At 35.6% G+C, this 23,178-nt stretch overlaps 1 protein-coding gene across 3 annotated transcripts in view; it reads right to left on the bottom strand.

Moving 5' to 3' along the window:
- Positions 1-23,178, bottom strand: part of CAMK4 (calcium/calmodulin dependent protein kinase IV) — a 155,505-nt gene that overhangs the window by 110,504 nt on the left and 21,823 nt on the right. The gene's annotated exons all lie outside the window — the stretch shown is intronic.

The following is a 23,178-nucleotide window of genomic DNA, read 5'->3' as shown; positions in this document are numbered from 1 at the left end:
CTTAAAAGCATCTGCCGTCACTAGTTATTTCATTAACAGATGACCTCAGGGGAATATACGGAGTATTATACAGTACTCATGCTTTAAAAAAAAAAAAAGAGATATCACAAATCCATAAACAAGGGTTTACCTTTCAGCACAAAATTGCAACACCACTCTGGTTCTCCATACCTGTTTGCATTAATTGCATACTGCTGGTTTATCTTTTAAGATACCTGTGATTACAGCTAATTGGGAACACTGTAAGCTGCTGCAATATACTTTTATATATATACTATTATATAGTATTTTTATACTATTATATAAATATACTATTTAAATCAAGTCTGATCAGCAAGACTTTTGAAGAGATTCCTGACAATGTTTGTTCATTGTAGGTTAAACCAGCATACTAACAGGCTGATAAAAAGTATAAATCTAATTTTGGAAGCTGGAGAAAAAAAAAATGTTGCTTGTTAAGCATCATGCATGAGACTGAAGTAAGCTTAACTTGGTTTTAGAAGACCATATGTCTTGTGACCATAAATTTAGTCTGCTAAAATACTAAGAGAGGCTGCAACCTGTTGCACTGAAACCTGAACAACCACCCCTTCCTGAGCCATGTGCTATAATTCACAATATATTAAGCAGGGGAATTTAAAATGGTATACAATGTAAAACATATGTAAATTATATTGCCTAAATTGTGTTATCACTTCCTGTAAAAAGGAGAAATCCTGATTTTTCCTGACGAACCATATATTTTACTTTCTTAACTCTAGCTATTCCTTAAGTGCTGGAAGACAAAGTTTGCTACTTGAGCAACACACCATTCTCCCCAGGCTAGGCAAGCAGAAAAATACCAGAATTCTTTAAACTATACTCTGTACAAACATCATTTCACCAGTTAAGCAAATGAATCGGCTAATAAATACTACTGCTGGTATTTGTTCTCCACACTTTGCCAGCAAGTATGTCTTTGTTAATGGGATAGATACAGGATTACTTTTGCCGGCCATTCAATTTTTTTTCTGTCACTGAATTCACAGACTTGAGTTAGCTCCTATTTTCTTTTCAAATACCACTTGAATGGAAAAAGCATTTTATTTTTTATCAACCTTCTCCTTTTCAAAGGAGATTCTTTCTCATTTTGTAGTAGAAAATATAGTCTTTTAACAAATTTTCATCATTAAACTGATGTGTGAAAAAGGTTACAGAAAAGATTTTGGTAGAGCTGCTTTTGCTGCTCAATGAATTCCTCATGATAACTATGGCAGAGAAAAAGAGGATGGCATGATGCCAGCCTTTCAAGTGATTAATGGGCTAGGGAAATTTTTGTATTAAGATGTGTTTTCCTTCCATACAGAAAAACAGCCTTTTTATATTTCTTTCTTACAGCCTTAGTAGGTAGTGTCCAAAAATTTCCTGTCTTTTTCAAACTTGACACCTGGCGATCTAAATATTTGTGTCTGTCTTTAGCAAATCACCAGGACTGAGGAGGTTAGTTGCTAAGACTGTTTTCCCTGTAATTTCTGGGTCCATTAAAAAAAAAAAATAGTGTTCTACATGGTAATCAATTGTAGCTGTTTATGTTATTCTTGTATTTCTCATTATAACAACAAAATATATTTAACTTGAATTACAGTAGCCACAGTTTCAGAGGGTTTCTCCTGTAACCATGCTCTTATGTTTAAGAGCAGAATTAAACCAGGCAATCAAAAAAACTTCTAAAAAAATTAATTCTGTTCACCACTAATTAGGTGACTGATTAGATACTGCAACCTTTTGTCTACCGGATTCTAAATTCTATGGACGTCTCAGGCAGATGGGCAGGCTTTTTTTTTTTTTTTAAATCCTGCAGGGATGTAGACTTATGTGAGTTGGCAGAACACTATGAATATTTGAGTGGATGAACTCCCCAACCTCACACCAAGCCTCTGCTTCAGACAAGAATCTGCAAAACAATTGGAAAATTTGTCTGAAATGGTGAGCAACAAATTCATGAATTTAGGAGCTGTGGTGCACATTTTCCGTTTTTCACTGCACTGGGTATATTGAAAGAAGAGAAAGCTAACAATCCAAAACTTGGCTCTGCATTTCTAAATTAAATCCAAGCATGTGTTTCCGATCATTCTTCAGTCACAGGGACCCTAAGATTCCAAGAAAAATATGTATTTTATAATCTTGTTAGGGGGGTAGCAATAATGACCAACCTTCCTGTATGCACTGTTTTCATTCTACTACAACACACTTTTTTTTTTTTTTTCTCCAAAAACATCTGAGTTCTCTCATCTTTTCCTGAACTGTTTTTTGTTGCCATCAGGCAGCCAAGAAATAAAACAGTTAATCTTCTATTTTAATGACAGGTATTAATCATTAACTCTGTTTGAAACATAATGAATTCATTAAAAAATAAAATAAAAATCTTAGATTCCTTGCACTTCTTATGAATGAAAGAAGGTTTTAACTGAGAAACTGCTCCTTAGATGAAGCCTGAGGTCTGCTATGTTTTTAGCCAAAGGTCAAATGCTTCTTCTGTTTCTATAAATGCTGCAGTTCTGGAAGGCTGTTGCAGATCAATAGTAAAGAAAATGAAATTTCTTGGCATTGGTAGAAAAAAGACATTTCTTTTTCTCTAAACAATGTTACATAGCAAAGAATAAACAGAGTTGTGTTATTAACTAAGGTTCATGCCTTACAGTAACTGTGTTTCACTAGCATATTACTAGCATATCTTCAATTATAATAGGCACAATCATTCCAGTACCATTTCTTTTGCACTAATTTTTGCGAGATTTCCACAGGTGCTATAATAAGAATGTAAAAGTTTCACTCAATTTAAGTACAAATACTATGTTAATTGTATGTATGTCATTCAAAATGAATTTATCATCTATCTTCTTTAAGATTATGTTTCAAGATACCTTGTTCATTGGCTAAACACATTTTACTTACCTTTTTATTTTTTTATTTTTTATTTTTTATTTACATATATATTCTTGAAGTTCTAAGCATTTCTGTATGCACCTTGTACTTTTCCAGTAACCAAACAGAAGTGACTGAGATGTGGTCAAGCTTATATTTTTTGTTTCATTTGTTTTTTGGTAAAGACTAACAACAACAACAACAAAGAAACAAACAAACAAACAAATTCATCTCATAGGAATGAACATCTGCCCAGAAACTATTTTGATCAGATAGATTGGTTTTTCAAAAGTAGAAGAAATCAAAGCTGTCATATTGCTGAAAGCAACTGTGAAAATGTAATGGATTCTATATTTCTTAATATAATGGCTAATTGGCTAAGGTATTACTACTACAAATGGACTACCAAGGCACTTCAGATCTATTTTGTTATACAAAACTGAACAGGAGACTGTATATAGGACTGACAGGAGCCAGTAAGAAGAAATAAGCTTTACTCAGAGACCATGTAGAAAGAAAACAGCAACATGAGAAAAAGCGTTGCACAAACCCAGCAGTACATAAGGCTTTAGCATAAGCCTTGCAGTTTTCTGAACAGAAGAATAATAAAGGATATAGTGAAAAGTGGAGAATGGGATAAAATGCAATTTAAATTTATTAAGGCTTTGCTATTTTAAGATGTATCATTTTACATATGTAAGAAATACAGCAGATCTTATCTCTGTGGACTTCAATGAAGCATTAGAATTCATGAGAATTTATTAGTTCACTGTGAGAGGATAAGGACTAGCAGAGGAATTACAAGGTCAGTCTCATAAGCCAAAGGAGACCAAGAAATACAGAGCACTGAGAAGTACCAAGCCACCAGAAAAGTCATGGATTCAGTTCTTCAAAAAGACTAGTTTTGAGTTTCTTCACCATGGAAGGGAAAAAACCATTTGACATAAAGCATAGGGTCTGGTTCAAAACACGAGGGGTATAAAGTGCCTATAACTACCTTTAGCTCAGAAATTAAGCACATTTAACCACCAGAGAAATCAGGTTTCAATGAAGCTGATTTGTTCTGATAGGAACAAACAGCACAAACAGCTGAACCCTGGAGCAGGAGCATGACTGACATATGAAAAGGGTTATAAAATGAGACTTGAAGAAATGGTAGTGTATTGAACTAAGACACAGACTGAAGAACATAAATATATGGTTTCTGGTTTTAATACACTCTACTAACTTACCAGCTTAAAATTAAACCTTGTACAGTGATTTTAAAGAGTTTTCAGAACTATATTTGGTCAATATTGATTGCAGTTTAGGTTTACTTGGTGAAGGCATCCATAAATTGAAGAGAAGACTATTAACTAGGAAATGAACTTTAGATGGGATCTGGAGAAATTCAGGAATATTCTGTGCAACACAACAGAGAGATGTATGAGCAGAATTATTGCTGACCAGAAGAAATGCAGAACTTCTAGAATTGGTTACATAAGCCACAACTGTATTTTTTTTCCCCCTGAAATGCATTAGGGAGATTCCAGCTGCTTTGTTTTATTCAGAGCTGGTGGCCTCAGATATCCAACACTGCTCGATGTATATACCTGTGGGTTCTGCCTTTCCAGTAGATGGGGAGTATCTCTGGGGCAAAGACTTCCTTCCTTGCCGCATGTTGTTTTGCACACACTTTGTACCAACATCAGCATTCTTGGTTTTGTGCTATAGATAACAATGTAAAGTAAAAGCCATGTTAATTGGCATTGCCAAAAGCCAAATAATTACACCCTTGAAAAATACAATAACAAATTCCCCTCCAAGCATGAAGCCAATTTGTTTAAAAACTTACATCCATAATTTTACTTCTAGTTCAAAGAATCAGCTCTTGGTTCTATCTTTCCTCTGTTCCATCCCATTTCCATTGCAAAATATTTTAAGTCCACCTTTCTAGGAGACAGTCTTAGTTCCATCACATTATTACATTAAATAAAAGAAAGCCTTGGTGAAACTCCATGAGTCATCCTACATAGGAATTTAGATTCAAACAGTGTGTTGATCCTTTCTGACCCTAAAAGCACAGTGAATCTCTCTCTTCACTGAGAGAAATCATAGCACATATTTCCACATGTAGCTAAGCTCTATGTAATCATCTTGGATGCTAACAGAGCTTGCAAACAAGATACAATACAGGCATGCTGAGATTTAAAGTCTGATTTCATGTTTATGTAAAATATAAATCTGTTCAGATACACTGGTCCCACAGGAACATATTATCATCTAAAGTCTCTAGCTACCGTACAGCAGTACTACAATTGAAAACCATCAACAACACTTCAGAAGTCTTTTGAGTTCCTCTAGCTCATGTAAGTGAGATAAAATTTTGGATTTTTGGAAAAGAAGCTGAAAATGGCTGAGCACAGCATTAAATTCACTGTTAAGCTGAATTATGAAATGTCTGTGGCATGTCACATCCCTTTCTCAGCCCTGTTAAATCATACCTATTTTCATAGTAAGAAACATCCATGACTGGATTAAAGAGACTGAAATGACACTTAGGAAGCAGTGTTTCTATATTCCCTTTGACAGCAACAAGTGCTGAATGACATATCCAACTTCAATACCTACTTGTTACTGTTTTGCTGTTTGGTTAAGTAGAATCATAGAATCATAGAATATCCCGAGTTGGAAGGGATCCATAAGGATCATAGAGTTCAACTCCTGGCACCACACAGGTGATCTCCCCTGCCTCAGCTTGACACCATTGCTGTGGGTCCTATCACTGGTGATTAAGGAGAATAGGTTGGCACCTGCCCCTCCACTTCCCCTCGCGAGGAAGCTGTAGACTTCCTCAGAGTAGTTCTCTGTTCCTCAATGTGTTCACTCACTGTAGTTATAATACATTTGCAGTGTTCCTAGTTTATTTCAGATTAGTTTTCCAGTCTACAACACATTATTTTTACCGCCAGGTAAATGCTCTGGCTACACAAGACAACTTTTGATTGGAAAAAATATATCCTGGAATTTACGTATATTTTCCATGGCACATCCAACTGAAACAAACCAAACAGTAACGATCATATGCTTTTGCCATAATGCATTCCTACAATGACATACAACTTACTCCATGAATCGGCAATGACTAACACTTATGTTTCTTTGACTTCACTCTACCATAATACAGATATTGGCTTTCTACTGCATCATTTTTTATTTTTTATTTTTTGAACATTTTCCCAACTTACAAGCTAAACAACTAGAATTTTAAAATTGTCTTTAAAAGCATTTTTCTATAAACCTGAATTGCTCAGATCTGTCAATCTGTCATTCTTGCACAACATATCTTGCCCAAGAAAATTCCAAACTATAACACATAACTAGGTAAAGGTTTTTGATTCAGTAGGTGCTCAGTCAATAAGCTTAACCTTGGGGAAACTGAACCACAGAATCATAGAACAGCCCAGGATGGAAGGGATCTCACATTTTATGGAAAAGGGAGCCTAGATGAGGTTATCTAGCATCCTGACCAGTTGCATCTTGAAAACCTACAGTGGTGGTGACTCCACCATATCCCGGGGGAGGTCATTCCCATGACTGATTATTCTCACTGTTAAAAATTTCTCTTACATCAACATAAAACCTCTCCCATGCCACTTGTACCTATTGCCCCTTGTCTGCTCCATGTGGCTCCATACAATGGGAGAACCTCCATTCTCTCTATAGCCACCCTTTAAGTAGTGGAAAACTGTGGTGAGGACCCCCTGAACCTTCTCTTCTCCAGGGAGAAAAGACTTAACTACATCAGTCTTTCCTCAAAGAGGAAGTTCTCCAGCCCTTTGATCATCTTTATAGCCCTCCTCTGGATCCTTTCCAGTCTGTCTGTGTCTTTTTTCAATTGTCATTGATCATAACTGGACAAAGTACTTCTCATGCAGCCTGACAAACAGTGAGTGGGGTGAGATGATCACATCTCTGATGATAGTGCCCCCACAGATGCAGCCCAAGATCTCATTTGCCTTTGTTGTTGCAGCAGCACTGCATGCTCTGCTTGTTGTCTGAAGGGACTGACAAGTCCCTTTCAAAAAGGCTGCTCCCCAGCCACACAAATCACCTTCAAATAGGAACAAGAAATAAATGAAATTAAAAAATAAAACAAAATGGTATTGCCAAAGGAGACCCAAAGCCTATGATGGCATATAGACCTGAGCATCCTGGGCTGCGTTAAGAAGAGCATTGCCCACAGGTCAAGGGAGGAGATCCCTCCCATCTGTTTAGCACTGGTGAGACAGACACATCTGAAGTGCTCGGTCCAGTTCTGGGCTCCCCCTACAAGAAAGGCAAGGACATACTGTCATGAGTCCAGCAAAGGACCATGAATATGATTAAGAGTCTAGAGCATCTGGTGTACAAAAAGGCTGAGAGAGTCTTAAGTCTCTTAAGTCTCACTGCTCAGTCTTAACAAGAGTCAGGGAAGATCTCCTTCCTCACTGTATGTAAATACCTGCTTGGGGTGCAGTTGAGGTACTAAAACTGACAGATCTAGACCCTTGTCAGTGGTGCCCAGTGACAGGGGAAGAAGCAATGGACAAAACATGAAATACAGGAAATATCATTTAAGCATAAGAAAAAAATATTTTACTATGAAGTTGGTTGTACACTAGATGAGGCTACCTAGAGATGCTGTGGAGTTTCCATCCTTGGAGATGCTCAAAACCCAACTGGAGCAGTCCTAAGCAAGCTGCTATAGCTGCATCTGGTTTGAGTGGGTGGTGTGACTAGAAAATCTCCAGAGGTCCCTGCCAGTTTCAGCCACTCTGCAATTGCATGGTCCAGTTGTTACCATGTTCTTAACCTCCTTCACAAAATACATCATTTTTATCATTTGTCCCAGGAGAACCACTAAATTGTAGCCCAAAGGATGTAAGTAACAATATGTTATAAAATCTTCTATCCAGTTCCTCAACATTTTCTTAACATTTTCTAGCTTGGAGAGCTATTAAGAAAGAATCTATGTTGGTAATTACTTTTAAAGAGAAGCCCCTTATCTTCTGTAAGATACTATCACAGATCCTAATTTGGAGGGAGCAACTTTTATGAGACTTTTTGAATGGAGGAAACTATTTTAAAATAGAACTTCTTTCAGATTCATAGTTTCTCCCCTGTTTACACTTCGGTCCTAGTAAAGTCAAGTCCATCTCACTGCCACTATCGGAAACCATTTTTCTAGTCAAAACTCCCCAAGAGACTTAACAAGGAGTAAATCAAGCAGCATCTCAGACTGGGAGAGAATGCATCCTTCTCCAATTCATTTCGTAAAATTCAACGATTTAGGCAATAACTGTTCTTTTGTTAATTTTTTTCTTTTACATGCGCAGGCACGAGAAACAAAAATTTGAAAAAAAAAATGTTAGATTGTATAAGCCTTTGAGATTCTTGTGGTTTTTTGTTTGTTTTTTATGTGAGTTAATTTTTAATAGGAATCCGCAAGTAAGAATATATCGTTACGGAGCCAGAGGCTCAGCTATCATTTCATTGAAGTCCATGAAGTTAAGTAACTTCACCTAAGTTGAATTTTTGATTCATCAAACCTCATTTTAAAGATATTTAATGTTTTCCATGCAAGCTTAGCTCTCAGACAAGACAGTAGACTGAAACAGTAGAAGAACCAAAACCACAAAACCACCAGATGATTAGCACATTCAAACACTCTCAGAGCTCAGCAGGATTTAATTAAGAAGTCAAAGGTAACAGGACTGATACCACATTGCCAACTACTCTGAGCCAACTAATTTCCTAGCCATCTTGCAAAGCTTTAAAGTGCTTTTAAAATTTGTTTTACAATGCGGATGGACAATATGTGATTTTACATTACCAGTGACTAATGACAATATACAGAAAAGGTATGATTAATAACTGTGTGGTTTTGGGTTTTGTTTTTGACATGCTAAATGCTTTTGTGTCCTTTGCACATCATTATTCCACAAATTCACCTCACCTGTGTGTTTTTAAAAGTTCAAAACATCTCTCTATTTTAATTTCCTGAAAATCTTTGTATACCTCTTAATCATAAATAGATCTGGTGACTGATTTTCTGCCAACATCCTCTAACATGATGACATGAAACAAATGTATAATGCAAAGCTAATACATATTTTGGCAACCAGGTTGATTGTGTTTAATGATCACATAAGACAAAGAAATTTGGTCCTGACCAGAATTAAGATCAAATAACCTAGTTGCACATTTAAGTCTACCAAGTGACATCCTACGCTGCATCAAATCACACAACTGCAATGCAGTATTAAAAAAAAAAAAAAGTTTCCATTGGAAAAATGTGGTAGATTTTTGCAGCAGAAAACCAGATAATACAAGGAACTTATGGGTTAATTATTGTGTCCTGTAGTTCCAAAAGCTATTGACAGGAGTATTTTTGCAAGGATATAAACTGTCATTGCAGCCAATGTGGAAAAATAAATAAATAAATATAAAATTTAAAAAATCAATCAACAAAAGCCAACAGTGTGCTAAAACATCATAGCAAAAAAAGAAAAAAAATCTCAAAAAATTAACTTGATTTTCATAAAATGTAAGTTTTATGGAAATTAAGTTATCAGCTAGTCACAAAAATGAGAACAGAAGGGTATGGTACTTGACACCAACAGGATGTGGTTTAGCTTAACTTTCTTTCAAGACTATTTTTATTCAGTGAGGTTGTCTGAGAAGGAATTTCTGATTCATCTATTATAAATATGCACACATAGAGATAGTAATAAACAGAGACAATTAAAAACCGCTGAGGAAATAAATAAATCAGATATACTTTGGGTTACAAGACAAATCAATAACACTCCTTAGATTTTCTTTCAGGGTATGCAATAACAATGTACTGGCATCAGAAATAGTCATGTCAACTTTGCAGTTGATAAGTCTCAGAAGAGAGATTAAAAGAAACAATATGCATCCTAAAATGGAAAAAGTGAAAATTATATGAATACACAGGTACGTGCTAATAATCAAAGTGTATAGCAACTGACACAGCAGGTGCTAATAATCAAAGAGTATAGCAACTGACACAAGAAGTTGTTAATGTGCAAGAAGTAAAAGAACATTCACAGAAGAAGGAAATATAAGATCTCCCAGGTGCAAGATATACTTTAAAAAGAACAGAGATCTCCTGAATTTCAGAGTTGCACATTAATTCCCATTGGACCATAGAAATGTTTTCCCCCAAGTTTTAATGGAACAAACTCAAACAATGTTGGTAGCAACCAAACTCATTTCCTTTCTTGACAGCCACATTAGCTTGCCAACAGAAGTTCCTGCTTAGATCCCGATCCGCAGATATTCACATCACAAAGACTTTACCACATTAAGTGCTGTAAATAACTGTTTTTAGAATGTCATAAACAACTTTGAAGACTGCATTTCCCTGTCAACACCTTGAGATTTCTTTTTTGCATCATCTCCATATATATCTACATATGAAAAAGCAAGAATCATAAGGATTTAGTGTTTATGCTGTGGGTATATGAAGGATTTCACAACTCTAGGATATTTTCCCATTTTTACTGCTAGGAAAAAGCAAGTTGGAAAATGCTTAGACCAATACGTTAAACATATTTCTGAAGGCAAAGTGTTTTTAATCTTGCAGTGCCTAGTATACTGGATCTGAAAACAGTAATTGACTTTTACACCATCAGACTAAACTGCACCTTTGGACGTTTGCAGTGTTTACAATCAGATAAGCATTAGAGAAAGGATGCAGACGTTATTCCACCGAGTGCTCTGAAAATGTTAGCTCTGAGTGAAAATGGTAAGTGGTAAGGAACTCCAGCAGACAAAGAAACCTCACGTATAAGAAAGACCAAAGCTTCAATGTTCTGCCATCAAAATTAAATGCCACCTATAAAGGCTGGAGACACAAATAGTAACGAGCCTGATCTTTGATTTGTCAACACAGTAATGATGACTGAGTTTGTCTGTAGATCATATTATTCAAAACAAAACAAAAACAAAATGTCCAGAGAAAGGTAAAAGATAAAAGTTTTTATGGTACCCCTGTAGAAAAATGGAGAGTGGACTTAGATGATCCTGTGGTGGACAGAGTGTGATTAGGCAGCACTACCTATTTTATTCCTCTTCATAAAACAACGGATTTCTTTCGTCATTTTCTGGTTGCATTTTTGAGTGAAATATGACCCCAGATAAACTAATGGACTAACATATATCTATAGAATAGGGTGCAGCTGATTTTCCACAATGAAGGTATTTTTACCTTTGCTCCATAACAGCATCTAAAAAGACAGTAACCCTAAATAAAAAACTAACAATTCCATATAACACCTTTTCCAAACAAGATTATTATTTTGCTTTCCTGATAATAAAATAGCTGTTGGAGACAGAGATCTGGCACTCCAGAGGTCACCTTTTGTCAGCTTTTTCAAAACACTCCCACCAGCCACCTAAACAGTGGGATCTATACACATTCATCTGTTCTGTTCTTCTATAGCATTTCTGTGCAGCAGAATGTGTTGTTACACATCAAACTGTTAAACTAATTAATTACTAGGATGCATCATCTCTCAATGTTCTTGTATGTTCTCACTTTCCAAAAACTTTATCTTTGTTTCACAGAAGTTCCTTAAATGGCATTTTCCTCCCTGTTCTTCCAAATGCTTCTTCCTATAGAAGTGCTGAATTTTCATCTTTCCACCCTTATCACAACAGTCCTGTGGCTCCTGCAGAATCTAGGTGTTTCACAGGTAGCTTCTCTCTCCAAGCTTATGTCTGCTATAAGCTGAGAAAACAACACAGATAATCTTCTTTGGACAATCTGTTTCTGTTTCTGAAAGGCAAAAAGCAAGTAAACATTTTCTGGCTCAGTTACCACCTCCCCACCTATTCTCCTCCAAGGGAAACTCACGGCATTGCAAGTATTGCTTCTTCTCTGAAAGCTCATCCAAACTTCCTTGACTCATCACATCAAAACAAAGCCCCAGCCTCTGAGCCTTTAGCCTGACTTGCTTTTCCAATTTCAGAGTGAAACTTCAGATTAAATGAAACATCAGAGTTGGAACTTTATTTCGAGGTATCAAAGACAGAGGACATCGTAAGGATATTTTTTTCTACATTCAATGAACAAATGACTTTAGTCATCCTATTCAGTTACAGTCCACCTGATTGTATATACAAACCTGACCATTTCACCTGCAAGTTTTCACCCTTTTTTTTTTTTTTTTTAAGCTCAATAAACACCATGCTTTCTTCCCTTTCCCGCCCCCCCCCTCCTGTGGGGACAGTTCCACTTTTGATCCATGTACAGACCAGCAGTTACATTTTGCACTTGCACACGGAACACCAAAAAAATTGGCAGGAATTATATCACAAGCATATTTTCCAGCAAGTTACAAACTTTTTTCATTTATTTCCATGAAAAGCAAAGCTACTCAATCTGTACATTTGCATGATACATTGCAAATACGAAACTATTTTTGTGTGAAGTATATTGGATTTTGCAAGTCTTTGTAATAAAATATTGCATTGAGTTTTCATAAAAGTAGCATATTGAAATGATATCTAAAAGAGTAACGTAGTTTTTCATAAAATAATAAATATTGTTTTCAACTTGTGCTGCTTTTGCCTATATTCTGTAATGGCCTGCTCTTCATGTATTTAATCTCAACAAGGACTTAGAAGCATCGCTTAGTGAAAGTTAGGATGACAGAATCTGATCTTATTAGCTGTGATTTCCCCATTTCGGACACTGGTGAAACTGGTGAAATAGCAATGACTGATGAAATGGTGATGAACTGGTGAAATAGCAATGACTAGAACTCTGAAAGGTTTGCATCTTATAGAAGAATATATTCTCGACTGGGTTTTGCTAGTCCATTTAAGGGTATATAGAGAATACCACTGCCAAAAAAGAGTCTGCCTTCATCAAAGGGCTCAAAATCTGCATACTTCCATAATACTTAATCATCTAAATTAGGTAGGAAGTAACATTAGATGATCTAAGAATGCTTTCTATTTTCAGACTATATTAAATCTATTAATAAAATTAAAGCTGGTTACTGTAGAAGGGTTAACAAAACAATGGGCTTGTTGCAACTGATTTTTCTTTTGACAACATCGTGAAATTTTTTTCTGCTTCTCAACTCTTTAACCAAAGAAAATGAGTAATTCATTGTGCCGTATTGAAATCAATTGTCGTCTAATTTCACAAGGGAGAGATTTGTTAATAGCTACATTACCAACAGTAAAACAAAACAAGCAGGATGCCTTGTTCATCCACATCTTCTAGTATAAATAAAAAAGTGACTTGCAGCAGATTCATAGGGGGAGGATTTCAACCACAGATGGCTGGCTGCAAAGAAGGATATCAAAAAATAATGTTGACTACTAAATCACTCATGAGGGAGAAATTAAGTGCAGGCGTGGCAAATGCAGACGCACAGCTAAAGGAGGCTCTTCCAAAGTGTTCAAACCTATGTTTTTCATCTAGCATGTTCATATGCAGTGAGACTTCAAAAAATGCAGCACTGCATATAGAATCTTAACATTTAAAATTGTTTTTGCCAGGCTGGACAGAAGAAGACACTGGCAGAAAGGATTTCTGCTGTTGAGGGGAAAACAGGATTGCTCATTATTGACATATTTGCCACTTGCCAGTGCTTCAAAGAGATAAAGAAAATTGCTCCTGACTTAAGAATATGTCAGTGTATAACAGTTCAATGTTTCTACAGTGACAGGGAAGAAAAGTTCTCAGGTGTGTCATTTTACTATGTGACTTGAGCCAGCCATAGAAAAAATTGTTCTCTCACTTATGAGGAAGTATAAGAGTAGAAGAGTTTCAGAGGTGATTAGCTGTAATTCTTTGCTCTTCTCTTTCTCCTTTTCTCATAGTACTTCTAACTCCCACCAGCTTGTTCTGCCACACAGAAGAAACCATGCAGCTCATTGCTTAAATTATTATACCAGCAATTCTGTAATAAGCCTGATCAAAAGATGGTTTGAATTCAACTTAGGTAATTTACACAAGAAGTTTAACAATGTTTTCAAGTTCTGAGTTCTTCTGTATTGTGCTAGCACCCTTGCTCACAATAACAAGGAAAAAGAAGTAATTGTCTTTATTCTTACTTCATTTCTCTGCCGGAGTCACCTGTCCCTTCCCTCTTTTTTTCTGTGAGCAACAACTGCTGTGGGATGGGGCCCAGCACCCTGGTCAATGCTGCCCAGCCACACCACACTGTATGATGCCCTCCAGGACATTGCTAACCAGCCATGCAGTGGCACAGTACAACGAATATGCATACATACATACATACTCTCCCTCCTAGTACATGGCTGAGTTTGAGACCTGTGGGCACACTGGGAGGGTGGGCCACCGCTCCACTCGCTGTTTGTCACATGGAAAAGAACGAGGCCTGGCATGGACTACCGCTTCCCTCCACCCTCATCAGCCTCTAACAATGATCACCCTTCTCCTCCCTCTGGCAGTGTTACATCTGTGGCTGCTTGGCCAGGAGGTACTTTACAGACAGTGACAAGATGAGGTCTTCCCTAATGAAACTGTGATATCAAAGGAAATCATTAATCTTTGCCCTCATTTTTCTTTGTGAGTAGAATACATGCATTACTAACAAGATGGGTGCCCTGATGCTGCATTGTTTTAAGGCAGTTGTTGCTCCTGAATGACGCTGCAGCACACAGCATGAACACAAAATCCAGGCAAAATACTGTCTGTAAGCAGAAACTGCCTAACATAATGATGCTGCAGAGAGGCAACTACTGACCTGGGTTTTGCAGAGCTGTAATCATTCACAATCTCTGTTTAAATGAGTGCTGCTCAAATTTCATTATGCTTAAAACAATCCCCTTGGGAAAAGCATCTGGAAAGTCCAGAACACATCTATTCCAGATCTGCTACATAAATGTAAATGCACTGTTACATAAATGCACAATGCTTTATAAATAACTAATACTAATCTCATTCTCTGGTTCAAATACAATTTGCTGACATTGCTTTTTATGGAAGGCACCTTATTGCTAAAAATGCTAAAAGTGATCTTGCATAACTCTAGTTAAAAGACTTATTAACATATCTTACTCACACTCCTTTTATTAAAAGAAAAACACAGACAATGTTACCAATTGGCTTTGGTCCCATATCCAAATTTGGTAGACTTATAAGGTTTCTGAGTGACAGGTATATACATTTATATAAATGCTGATGTGTTTCAGATCACACATTTTCTGGACCTCAACTTCTATTCAGCCTCCACCCCTCCTCCATACGGCTTTCTAAAATAACTGCTGTTCTGTCAGTTGCTGACAGAAGACACATCTGCAGTTACTCTGACTTTTTAATTTTCTTGCCTATTTAAAGATCTTGGATTTGAGTTCATAAATCATTGAAATTAGCTTTTTTCTTACAAAAAAATAAAAATGCATAGAAGCAAATAGTTAAATATCAAGTCAGCAAAATCAGAAGTGGTGGTGAAAGGCTTCAGATGACATGTATTTAAAAGATATCCATGCAAAGCAGCTTAGAAATTAAAAATAACTCACAATTAAAATAAAGGATGCTTTTGGCTACATGGAAGTAATTTTTCGCATAGCAGAGGCCTGGAAGCAACTTTAGTTTCTGATCAGGTGAATACAATAGTAGCTGCTTGCATGGCACCATACTCTGTATGTGAATCACATGAGCTGCATCTATCCTCAGTAAAATGCAAGTATCTATGTTGTATTGTTATGTTATGAAAGACAAATAATCCACTACATTTTACTAATCATTGTAACACCTTATAGATTTAAATGAAATGTACAGCATATACTGGTCGAAACTTATCTTGCAGAGAATCATTTTACTCAACGTGCCCAGGTGCTGACATTGGAAATTGTGCTTGTTTTATGGATTCAGAGAAAGCATCACACATTTTTACATATTGTCTCTGCAATGCAAGAGAGAACAGAAGGGACAGTGAGCTCATACTACATCATCTCAACGTCATCAGTTGAACTGTGGTAAGTGGCCCTGACCTATTACAGCTTTTAAGCCTAGTCTTAATATTAAGCATAAGAATAATACCACTGACTTCAGTTCTGAAGTACCTTCACAAGTTGAGGCTTAAGTTCAGACTGAAAAAGATTATTATTGGTCAAGCGCGAAGATAAGGAGCAGGAAAAATCTCATTTATAAAAAAAATAAAAAAATCAGAAGATTTAATCTTGGAGTCAACAAAATAATAATAAAAAAACTGTAAAAACTCATAAACACTATTCACAGTGTTACTCTCCAGAATAGAAATGTTTTTGTCTTCTCTCTCTTTTCTTGCAGGTTTCTATTTTTATACTACCCTCCTAACTGCAAAGCCTTTCACTCTTAAAAAAAAAAGCTTATTTTGTCGTTTAAATCTCCTAAAATCTCCATAATTTCCTCAAGTAAATAGTATTGGTTCACAGCAAACCAGTAATTTTCACAACTATGATCAACCTGAAAGCTTTTCCTTTTGTTGTAAATTTAGAGCAGATAAGTATACTTACATAAACTTCTAATAAATGAAATGGGATTTAAAGTAAGGGTGAGAAAAGAACAATTTTGAAGAAACATATTTTTGAGTCTGCTCCAAAGATTAATTTAGGAAAAATTCCCTGCTAGCCATACAACCAATCAGAGAAAAGGAAGAGGAGCATTTTCTGTGATGCTTCTAGGCATCACTGGAACATTCAGAGATCTTTATCTTTTCTATATACATCCTTTTCAGGTTAAGTTCAAAATCTGTTTGAAACTAAATTCAGACAACTTTGACAGTATGAACATGAACAGGTTCTAAGCATACTTGTAATTAATCCTTTGCCATCTGGGTGTAACTTAGCTCCATGCATTTTTACGATCTCATTCAGCATTTCAAGACATTATGAGGAAAGTTCAAGCTGAGGACACTGATGATCTTATTAAAACTATGTTCACTGTAACAGGCCAAAGAAATAAATTTATTTTGATAGTAGCCATTTGACATTTACTAACTCATTTACCTGTGTGCTGTCTGTACTTTCTGAACCATCTGTATTTGCCCTTTTCTGTGTTTTGGTATTAAAGGCCTATATATCTCCTTCACACAGTTAAAATGAGACCCTTATCAAGTGGACTGTTTAAATTGGAGAGAATATTGTTGCTTTGATTGACAGATTTATTTAAAACACTATTCAGTAGGAGTATTTTTATATGTTCTTAAGGTATTTTTATATGTATTTAAGAATATGTGATCCTGATAACTCTTTTAAGGCAATTTTGATTGTGCAACTGTTTACTTTTCATGTCAACAACAAAACTGAACAGCTACCCAGTGAGTACGGTCAAGTACAATTTCATTGATATATTTCATTTATAATTTGAATGAACAAGCTCTTTCATTTCATTATGGTTTACTGAAATATTTAAAATGCATCTCATTTTCTTGATGCTATACATTTTATAAAACCATAGGAAAAACCTAACTTATGGTTATCAAAATTCCTAAGTGTTTTTCATTGCATATCATACTTTTTCTGCTATCTCAAGTGACTCTGCTGTTGGATTAAGAGCTTCTACTTTGCATATAGGCCAACAGTAGACTCCATAACAGATGCTAGCTTTACATTCACTTTTAAACATATATGCCTGATATCATAGCAAGAGCCATTAATTGACGACATACAAGGGAATGTGGAATATTAGAAAGAAAAATTTAAAGTTTGTCATAGCTGCTATGGTATAGTTACATACATCTCTAACTAAAGAAATTAATTCCTTGAGTAAAAAGTTGGCTTTGCAAACGAAAAGTATTTTTTATTACAATAATTGGATGAAGTTACCTCAGAATGCACCATACTAGCTTATTAATTTGCAACTGAAACTAACCAGTAAGGTTACTCTGTATGAGCTAAAACAAGAAGGCAGAAGGTCATTGTTTGAAAACATATTTAGACAGACAGTCTAAGGTTTCAACAATAAATCTAAAAATGAACTCTGCTATTCTAAACCACTTAGAGTTTATTTTTATAACTCCCACAGCCAGATATTCCTGAAGGTAAATGATGACATAATTAAAGGTTCAATGGTGCCATGCAGAAAGAAAGGTTACTTTAAGATATATATCAATATTGCAGTCACATCCACAGGCCAGACAATCACATCTTAAAAGTGAGTACAAACAAAAGCCATTTCGCTATTTTGAATTCAGTTTTGGTAGAATCTGAATGTCTGAAACTTGGCAACCAACAAATCTACATTGAACTAGTCAGTCTGCTATCTACATTTCCTTTGTGTAGCATGTTCTGGGAAAACAACAAAAAAAAAATAACACAGGTGATACAAATTATAAAAACATGTCCTTAATGTTGTCCTAGATGCTAATAAAACAGTGGTGTTTTAGTTTCAGAAAGCACTGCATTAATAACTTCAGAATGTGGTTGTGAACTTTGTAGATACCATAGTACCTCCACTCCTGTGGCATTATTGTAGCATATATTGTACTTCTTTACATATTTCCCAGTGTGCTTCCAGAAGTGTCTTTTCCTTTAAAAATTGGAGGTGATACATCTCTACTTTAACAACAAAAATAGTACATTTTTTTCCTCTCATTAAAGTTCTAACAAAGACACTTTTTTTTCCCTAAAATTTAGAGCAGAAAAAAAAAAAGACAATTTTTCTAATTTTCTCTGAATTACAGATAGTAAAAATTGTTTCTATATTCAGGGAAACAGAATGACTCAAGAAAAATTGCAATGAAAGTTAAAGAAATTGAAATTTCGCATTCACAGTGTAGAGCAGAAACACCACCTTAAATGAAACTAAAAGCTTCTGTTATGACTCTGTCAAAGGCATTATATCATATTTTGGAGGATACAACTTTTTAGGAGAGCAAACCTTTTCAGTATCCAGGATTTTTTCCACCCCTAGAAATGCAAATAGGATATGAAAATTATTGCCAAGCAGAATAGTATTTTTGTCAACTTCTGAATATATCTGAGAATATATGACTCCCTCTGGAAATCTTGTATGAACAAGTGTAGGTATACATAACACACAATTACTAACAGACTGCTCAGGAATGGAAAGAAATCTCTACATTTATGAACAGTATATCCTGCCGTTGCTGAAATAAGTATGTCCACAAGCTTTTGTTTTGTTTTGTTTTTCAGTCTGAAAACAGTTTTAATAACTCTACATTTCATTTCATGTTGATAATACAATCAAAAGTATTCCTGCTGATTAAATTAATCCCTATAGCTAACATTTATTCTGTTTGCTGTTGACAGGTCTACTATATAAAGTACCATATTTATAAAGCAACCAGTGTCTTTTCAGCTTCAAATAGAAGGTAGTGATTGGTACATATCACTAAATAAAAGCCTTTTCAACTTCCAACAACAGAGAGGTTTGCAACATACCTCAGCTGTGCAGTTTTCTAGCATATTCTTGGATGATTGTTTTATGAGTAAAATACAATAAACAATAATTTTTATTAAAGTAATTTTACCTAAATGATGTTTCATAAGAGAAGTCAAACCCCCATAGCCTGACTTAACAGTTTTAATAGTTCTGAGTGTATAAAGAAGTAGTAGTAGGATCACATTAGGAATAAACAACAAAACAAGAAGTCATGAAACCCAAGAGCTATTCACACCTGTACTAAACTGTTCATAACTGTTTCACTTGTTCCCCACTGTCCCTTGCTGAGAAATTTCAATGTCTCATATTACTCACCATAAAAACTTTGAAAGTTTATGTATACAAGCAATGTGACTTAAATACTACCAGAATGTTTCAGAGGTGTAGTTATAAGTAAGAGGCTAAGCAGGTGAATTCAAGGAAGAGTACAAATAAATTAAAAAGAAATAGAACAATTTGTTTGTAGCCTAGATTCAGCAGTGCAAACAACGTAAACAGTGATGAATATGATGTGTTGTCACAAAATCACCAGAAAATTATTACATACTCATATGCTACAGGCTATAATGTATCACAAGCTGAATATTGGATTTTCTGTTTTGAAGTCAAACTCATAACTAGTAAGTTAGATCTTGTATAGGTAAATTAAAGGCAAAAAGGCAAAAGCCTGACAGTAAACAGATATGAGCAGCATTGAAAACTATTCTAATGCAGCATAGGAATAGGGAAGTATAATAAAATATTAACTTGGCTAAATTGGACTCTTCATTGGCTGCTGTGATGAAAAAAAAAGCATCAGACAAAAAAAAAAGTAGGCCATATTACTCATGGTTGCAAAAGAAAAACAAGGGTTTGCAAGGAGGACAAAGCAAGGACAAATTGTGACAGTCAAGTCATATCAACGGCAAGAGTGAGATACAAGTAGATGAAGAGCTGACTTGGCCTTCTACTTGGTACAGAGAGAAAGCAATTGTCATAAACTTGTGTTTTGTGGAGGTGTTAATGCCTTTCTGCCACTAACAGGTCAACTGTGCACAGCTGAACAGAATTAGTATTTTAACAGCTGAAGACTGTCAAGAGAATATACCAAAGAGTACCTGGATAAATTATATGTTACCAAATTAGTTAGTCTTCATGAATTTTACTTTAGCATATTAGAAGAATGATCCGAAGAAATTTCATAGCCATGACTGGCAATGTTTGATAACTCAGGGGAAATAAGTGAGGGAGAAAAAGACTGGATGAAAGTCAGGCTGTTGCTGTCTCTAAAAGAAAAAAAAGAATGAAACAGGAAACCAGGGTCCAGACAGCTTTATACCCTGGAGAAATTGCAGAACAAGAAAAATTAGGCAAACTAGTTGTCAGCACCAGAGAATGAGGAGGAGATGACTGGCAACCGACATGTTTTTCAAGAACACACCATTATCAAACTGAGAACTTTCTTCTACATTGTAGTAGGTCTCATTGGTGGAGGCAGCAGATGACAGCACACTGTTACATCCACAAAGCTTATGACATTGTCTCACATGACCTTCTCAGAAATGATACAGTGAGACAGCCTAGAAGATTAATTACCTAAATGAAAAAAAAAAAAAGGTTATTAATGGATAGTTGGATAGGTCACTAGTTGATTACTAGGATAAAAATATGGTGGTCTCTTGTTTGTTTGTTTTAAACATGGATGCTACAAAGCTGGGAACATATACTGGAGAGCATACAAGAATTATCTTGGCAGACAAGACAAGCTGTTCGGGAAGACACCTTTTCCTCAAATAACTAACTCTAAAAGGTGCAGATGCCTTCCTCAGAGAAAGTTCATCATTAATTGTGTGAGGTAGCTCCACATGGAGATCAATCTTGCTACACATACATAGCCTTTTCAACACAGAGGCAAATCTGGAGACTGCTAACACATTTCATATTCAGTTATTTCACATTTAGGGGGAAAAAATGGTCCCAAAATGACTACATTTATTTTTGCCCTAAAAGTTTCCTGCAAGCTACTGATAGTACAAGAAGAAACTAGCCACATTTCCAAGTTTCAGTTATGTTTCAGGGTGATGTTTGGATATAGATCTGTTACAAGAAAATAGTGGCTGTGAACTCTCTCTCTTGTAAAATCAACCTAGCTAATGCATCAGTATTTTTATATTTCCTAATTTGGGCTCTAGAAGCTGCTCCTAAGAAACTCTGTGAGAAGTGTAATCAACTGGAATTCAGCCTCAAGCCTACACTGAAGTGCTTTATTGGAGCAGCTCTCCCACTCCTTCCCTTACTGAGACTTTTTTTTTCTTTTGATTTAGTTAAAAAAATTAAATTATATTTAATTAAAAATAGAGAACAAAAAATTTCATTGAAACAAATCCAGTAGAACACTCTTCTAGTACAACTGATATAACACCATTCTATAAACAGAATTCCATCTGTTTGTTGGCAAGATAGTCCACACAGTCTTCATCCAGAAGATTACGAATGCTCTGTTATTCCATAATTTGATGCTAATGCTTCATTTTCAACTCTAATGGCTTATTTAGGTCTTTTATCCTATTAGGTATAATCTAGGGCATTACTCAAGCTGCAGAGATAAGACAGGTGAGTCGGCCTGATTTGCTTTATTGATATTCTTGGAAATGGACACATAAAACTGCATTAGTATATTCACTCTATCCAGGCAGAGAGAACTCATCCAACAGGAAACAAGTTTACAGCATAACTCTTGGAAAGGTGCTGCACAGTTTCTTTAAACATGTTGTGGTTCAATTCACATCTTAATGTGAGTCATGCAAATACATTTGGTTTAATCCTACTGGCAGGGCACCCTCTGCAGTTAACGGAAGCCCCTTCAGAAGGTGATATATTGATTTGCAAGACAGGTGTTGAACATAGGTACAATGAATTACTTGCTTCTCTCTCTACTGACCACAGCAGGGATCTACTTAGGCATGTACTTTCTGTAGGCACTACATAATTAGCTAGATAAAGTTAAGATATCCTAACTTTTATCCTCCCGTTAGTGCTCAAAGCCAGATGGGCATATGCTTTTTCTTTTCTTTTTTTTTTTTTTTAAAAAAAAAGGTATGCTCTTTCAGAATCTTCACAAAACATCTTTTCCTTTGACTTATTTTAAATTCAAAAGCTTCAATGACTGGCCAGTATTAAAGCTGAAGATCTGATATCACTTATTTGCACATAAATGACATATAGTTACTTCAAGACCACCACTGTTACCATAAAAAAAAAAAAAAGACACACAAATGATATTTCATACTAAAAAATAAATAAATAAATAAATCTGTTTCTCGTACATGCAGATCTGTATCTAAGATATAACTGTGGCACATAGGCACATCTATGACAGCTTAAGTCAGGTTCAGAATGTAGCTATTGTGGTGGCAAATTAACAAGTTGCAAAGGTGGTTATCAGCTGTTCAAAGCTCTATAATAATGGTAACAGTGTCGCATTGAAAAAAGCAAAATGGGAGCTTCACTGTTGTTTATATGCATTTTTTCTTCCCTAAAATAATCACTGGTTGCTTTGTTGTGTTACACATACACCTTCACTTGTATAGCAACTACTTTTGCTTTTCTAAACACCACAGTGCGTGTTCCCAGTCTCCAATTAGTTTTCAGAATCCTGTGTTTCGGCTTCCCAAATAACTTGTGCATCACTGTGTAGCAAAAACAACCATCATTCCTACAAGAAATTTGTTCAGTAGGAGGAAGACAGTGGCAGAACCAATGCACAGAAGGAATATTGATCAATTTAATATGTAGAGAGTGGAAAAAAGTCTTTACTTGCTGAAGTGGTGAGCAATGAATGTCCTGTAAAGTAAGAGCCACCTGAAAAAGTCTGT

The sequence above is a fragment of the Cygnus atratus genome, chromosome Z, assembly GCF_013377495.2.
Source record: "Cygnus atratus isolate AKBS03 ecotype Queensland, Australia chromosome Z, CAtr_DNAZoo_HiC_assembly, whole genome shotgun sequence".
In the NCBI taxonomy this organism is placed as follows: Eukaryota; Metazoa; Chordata; class Aves; order Anseriformes; family Anatidae; genus Cygnus; species Cygnus atratus.
The sequence above is the reverse complement of the archived record's forward strand: the minus strand, read 5'-3'. Positions and strand labels throughout refer to the sequence as shown.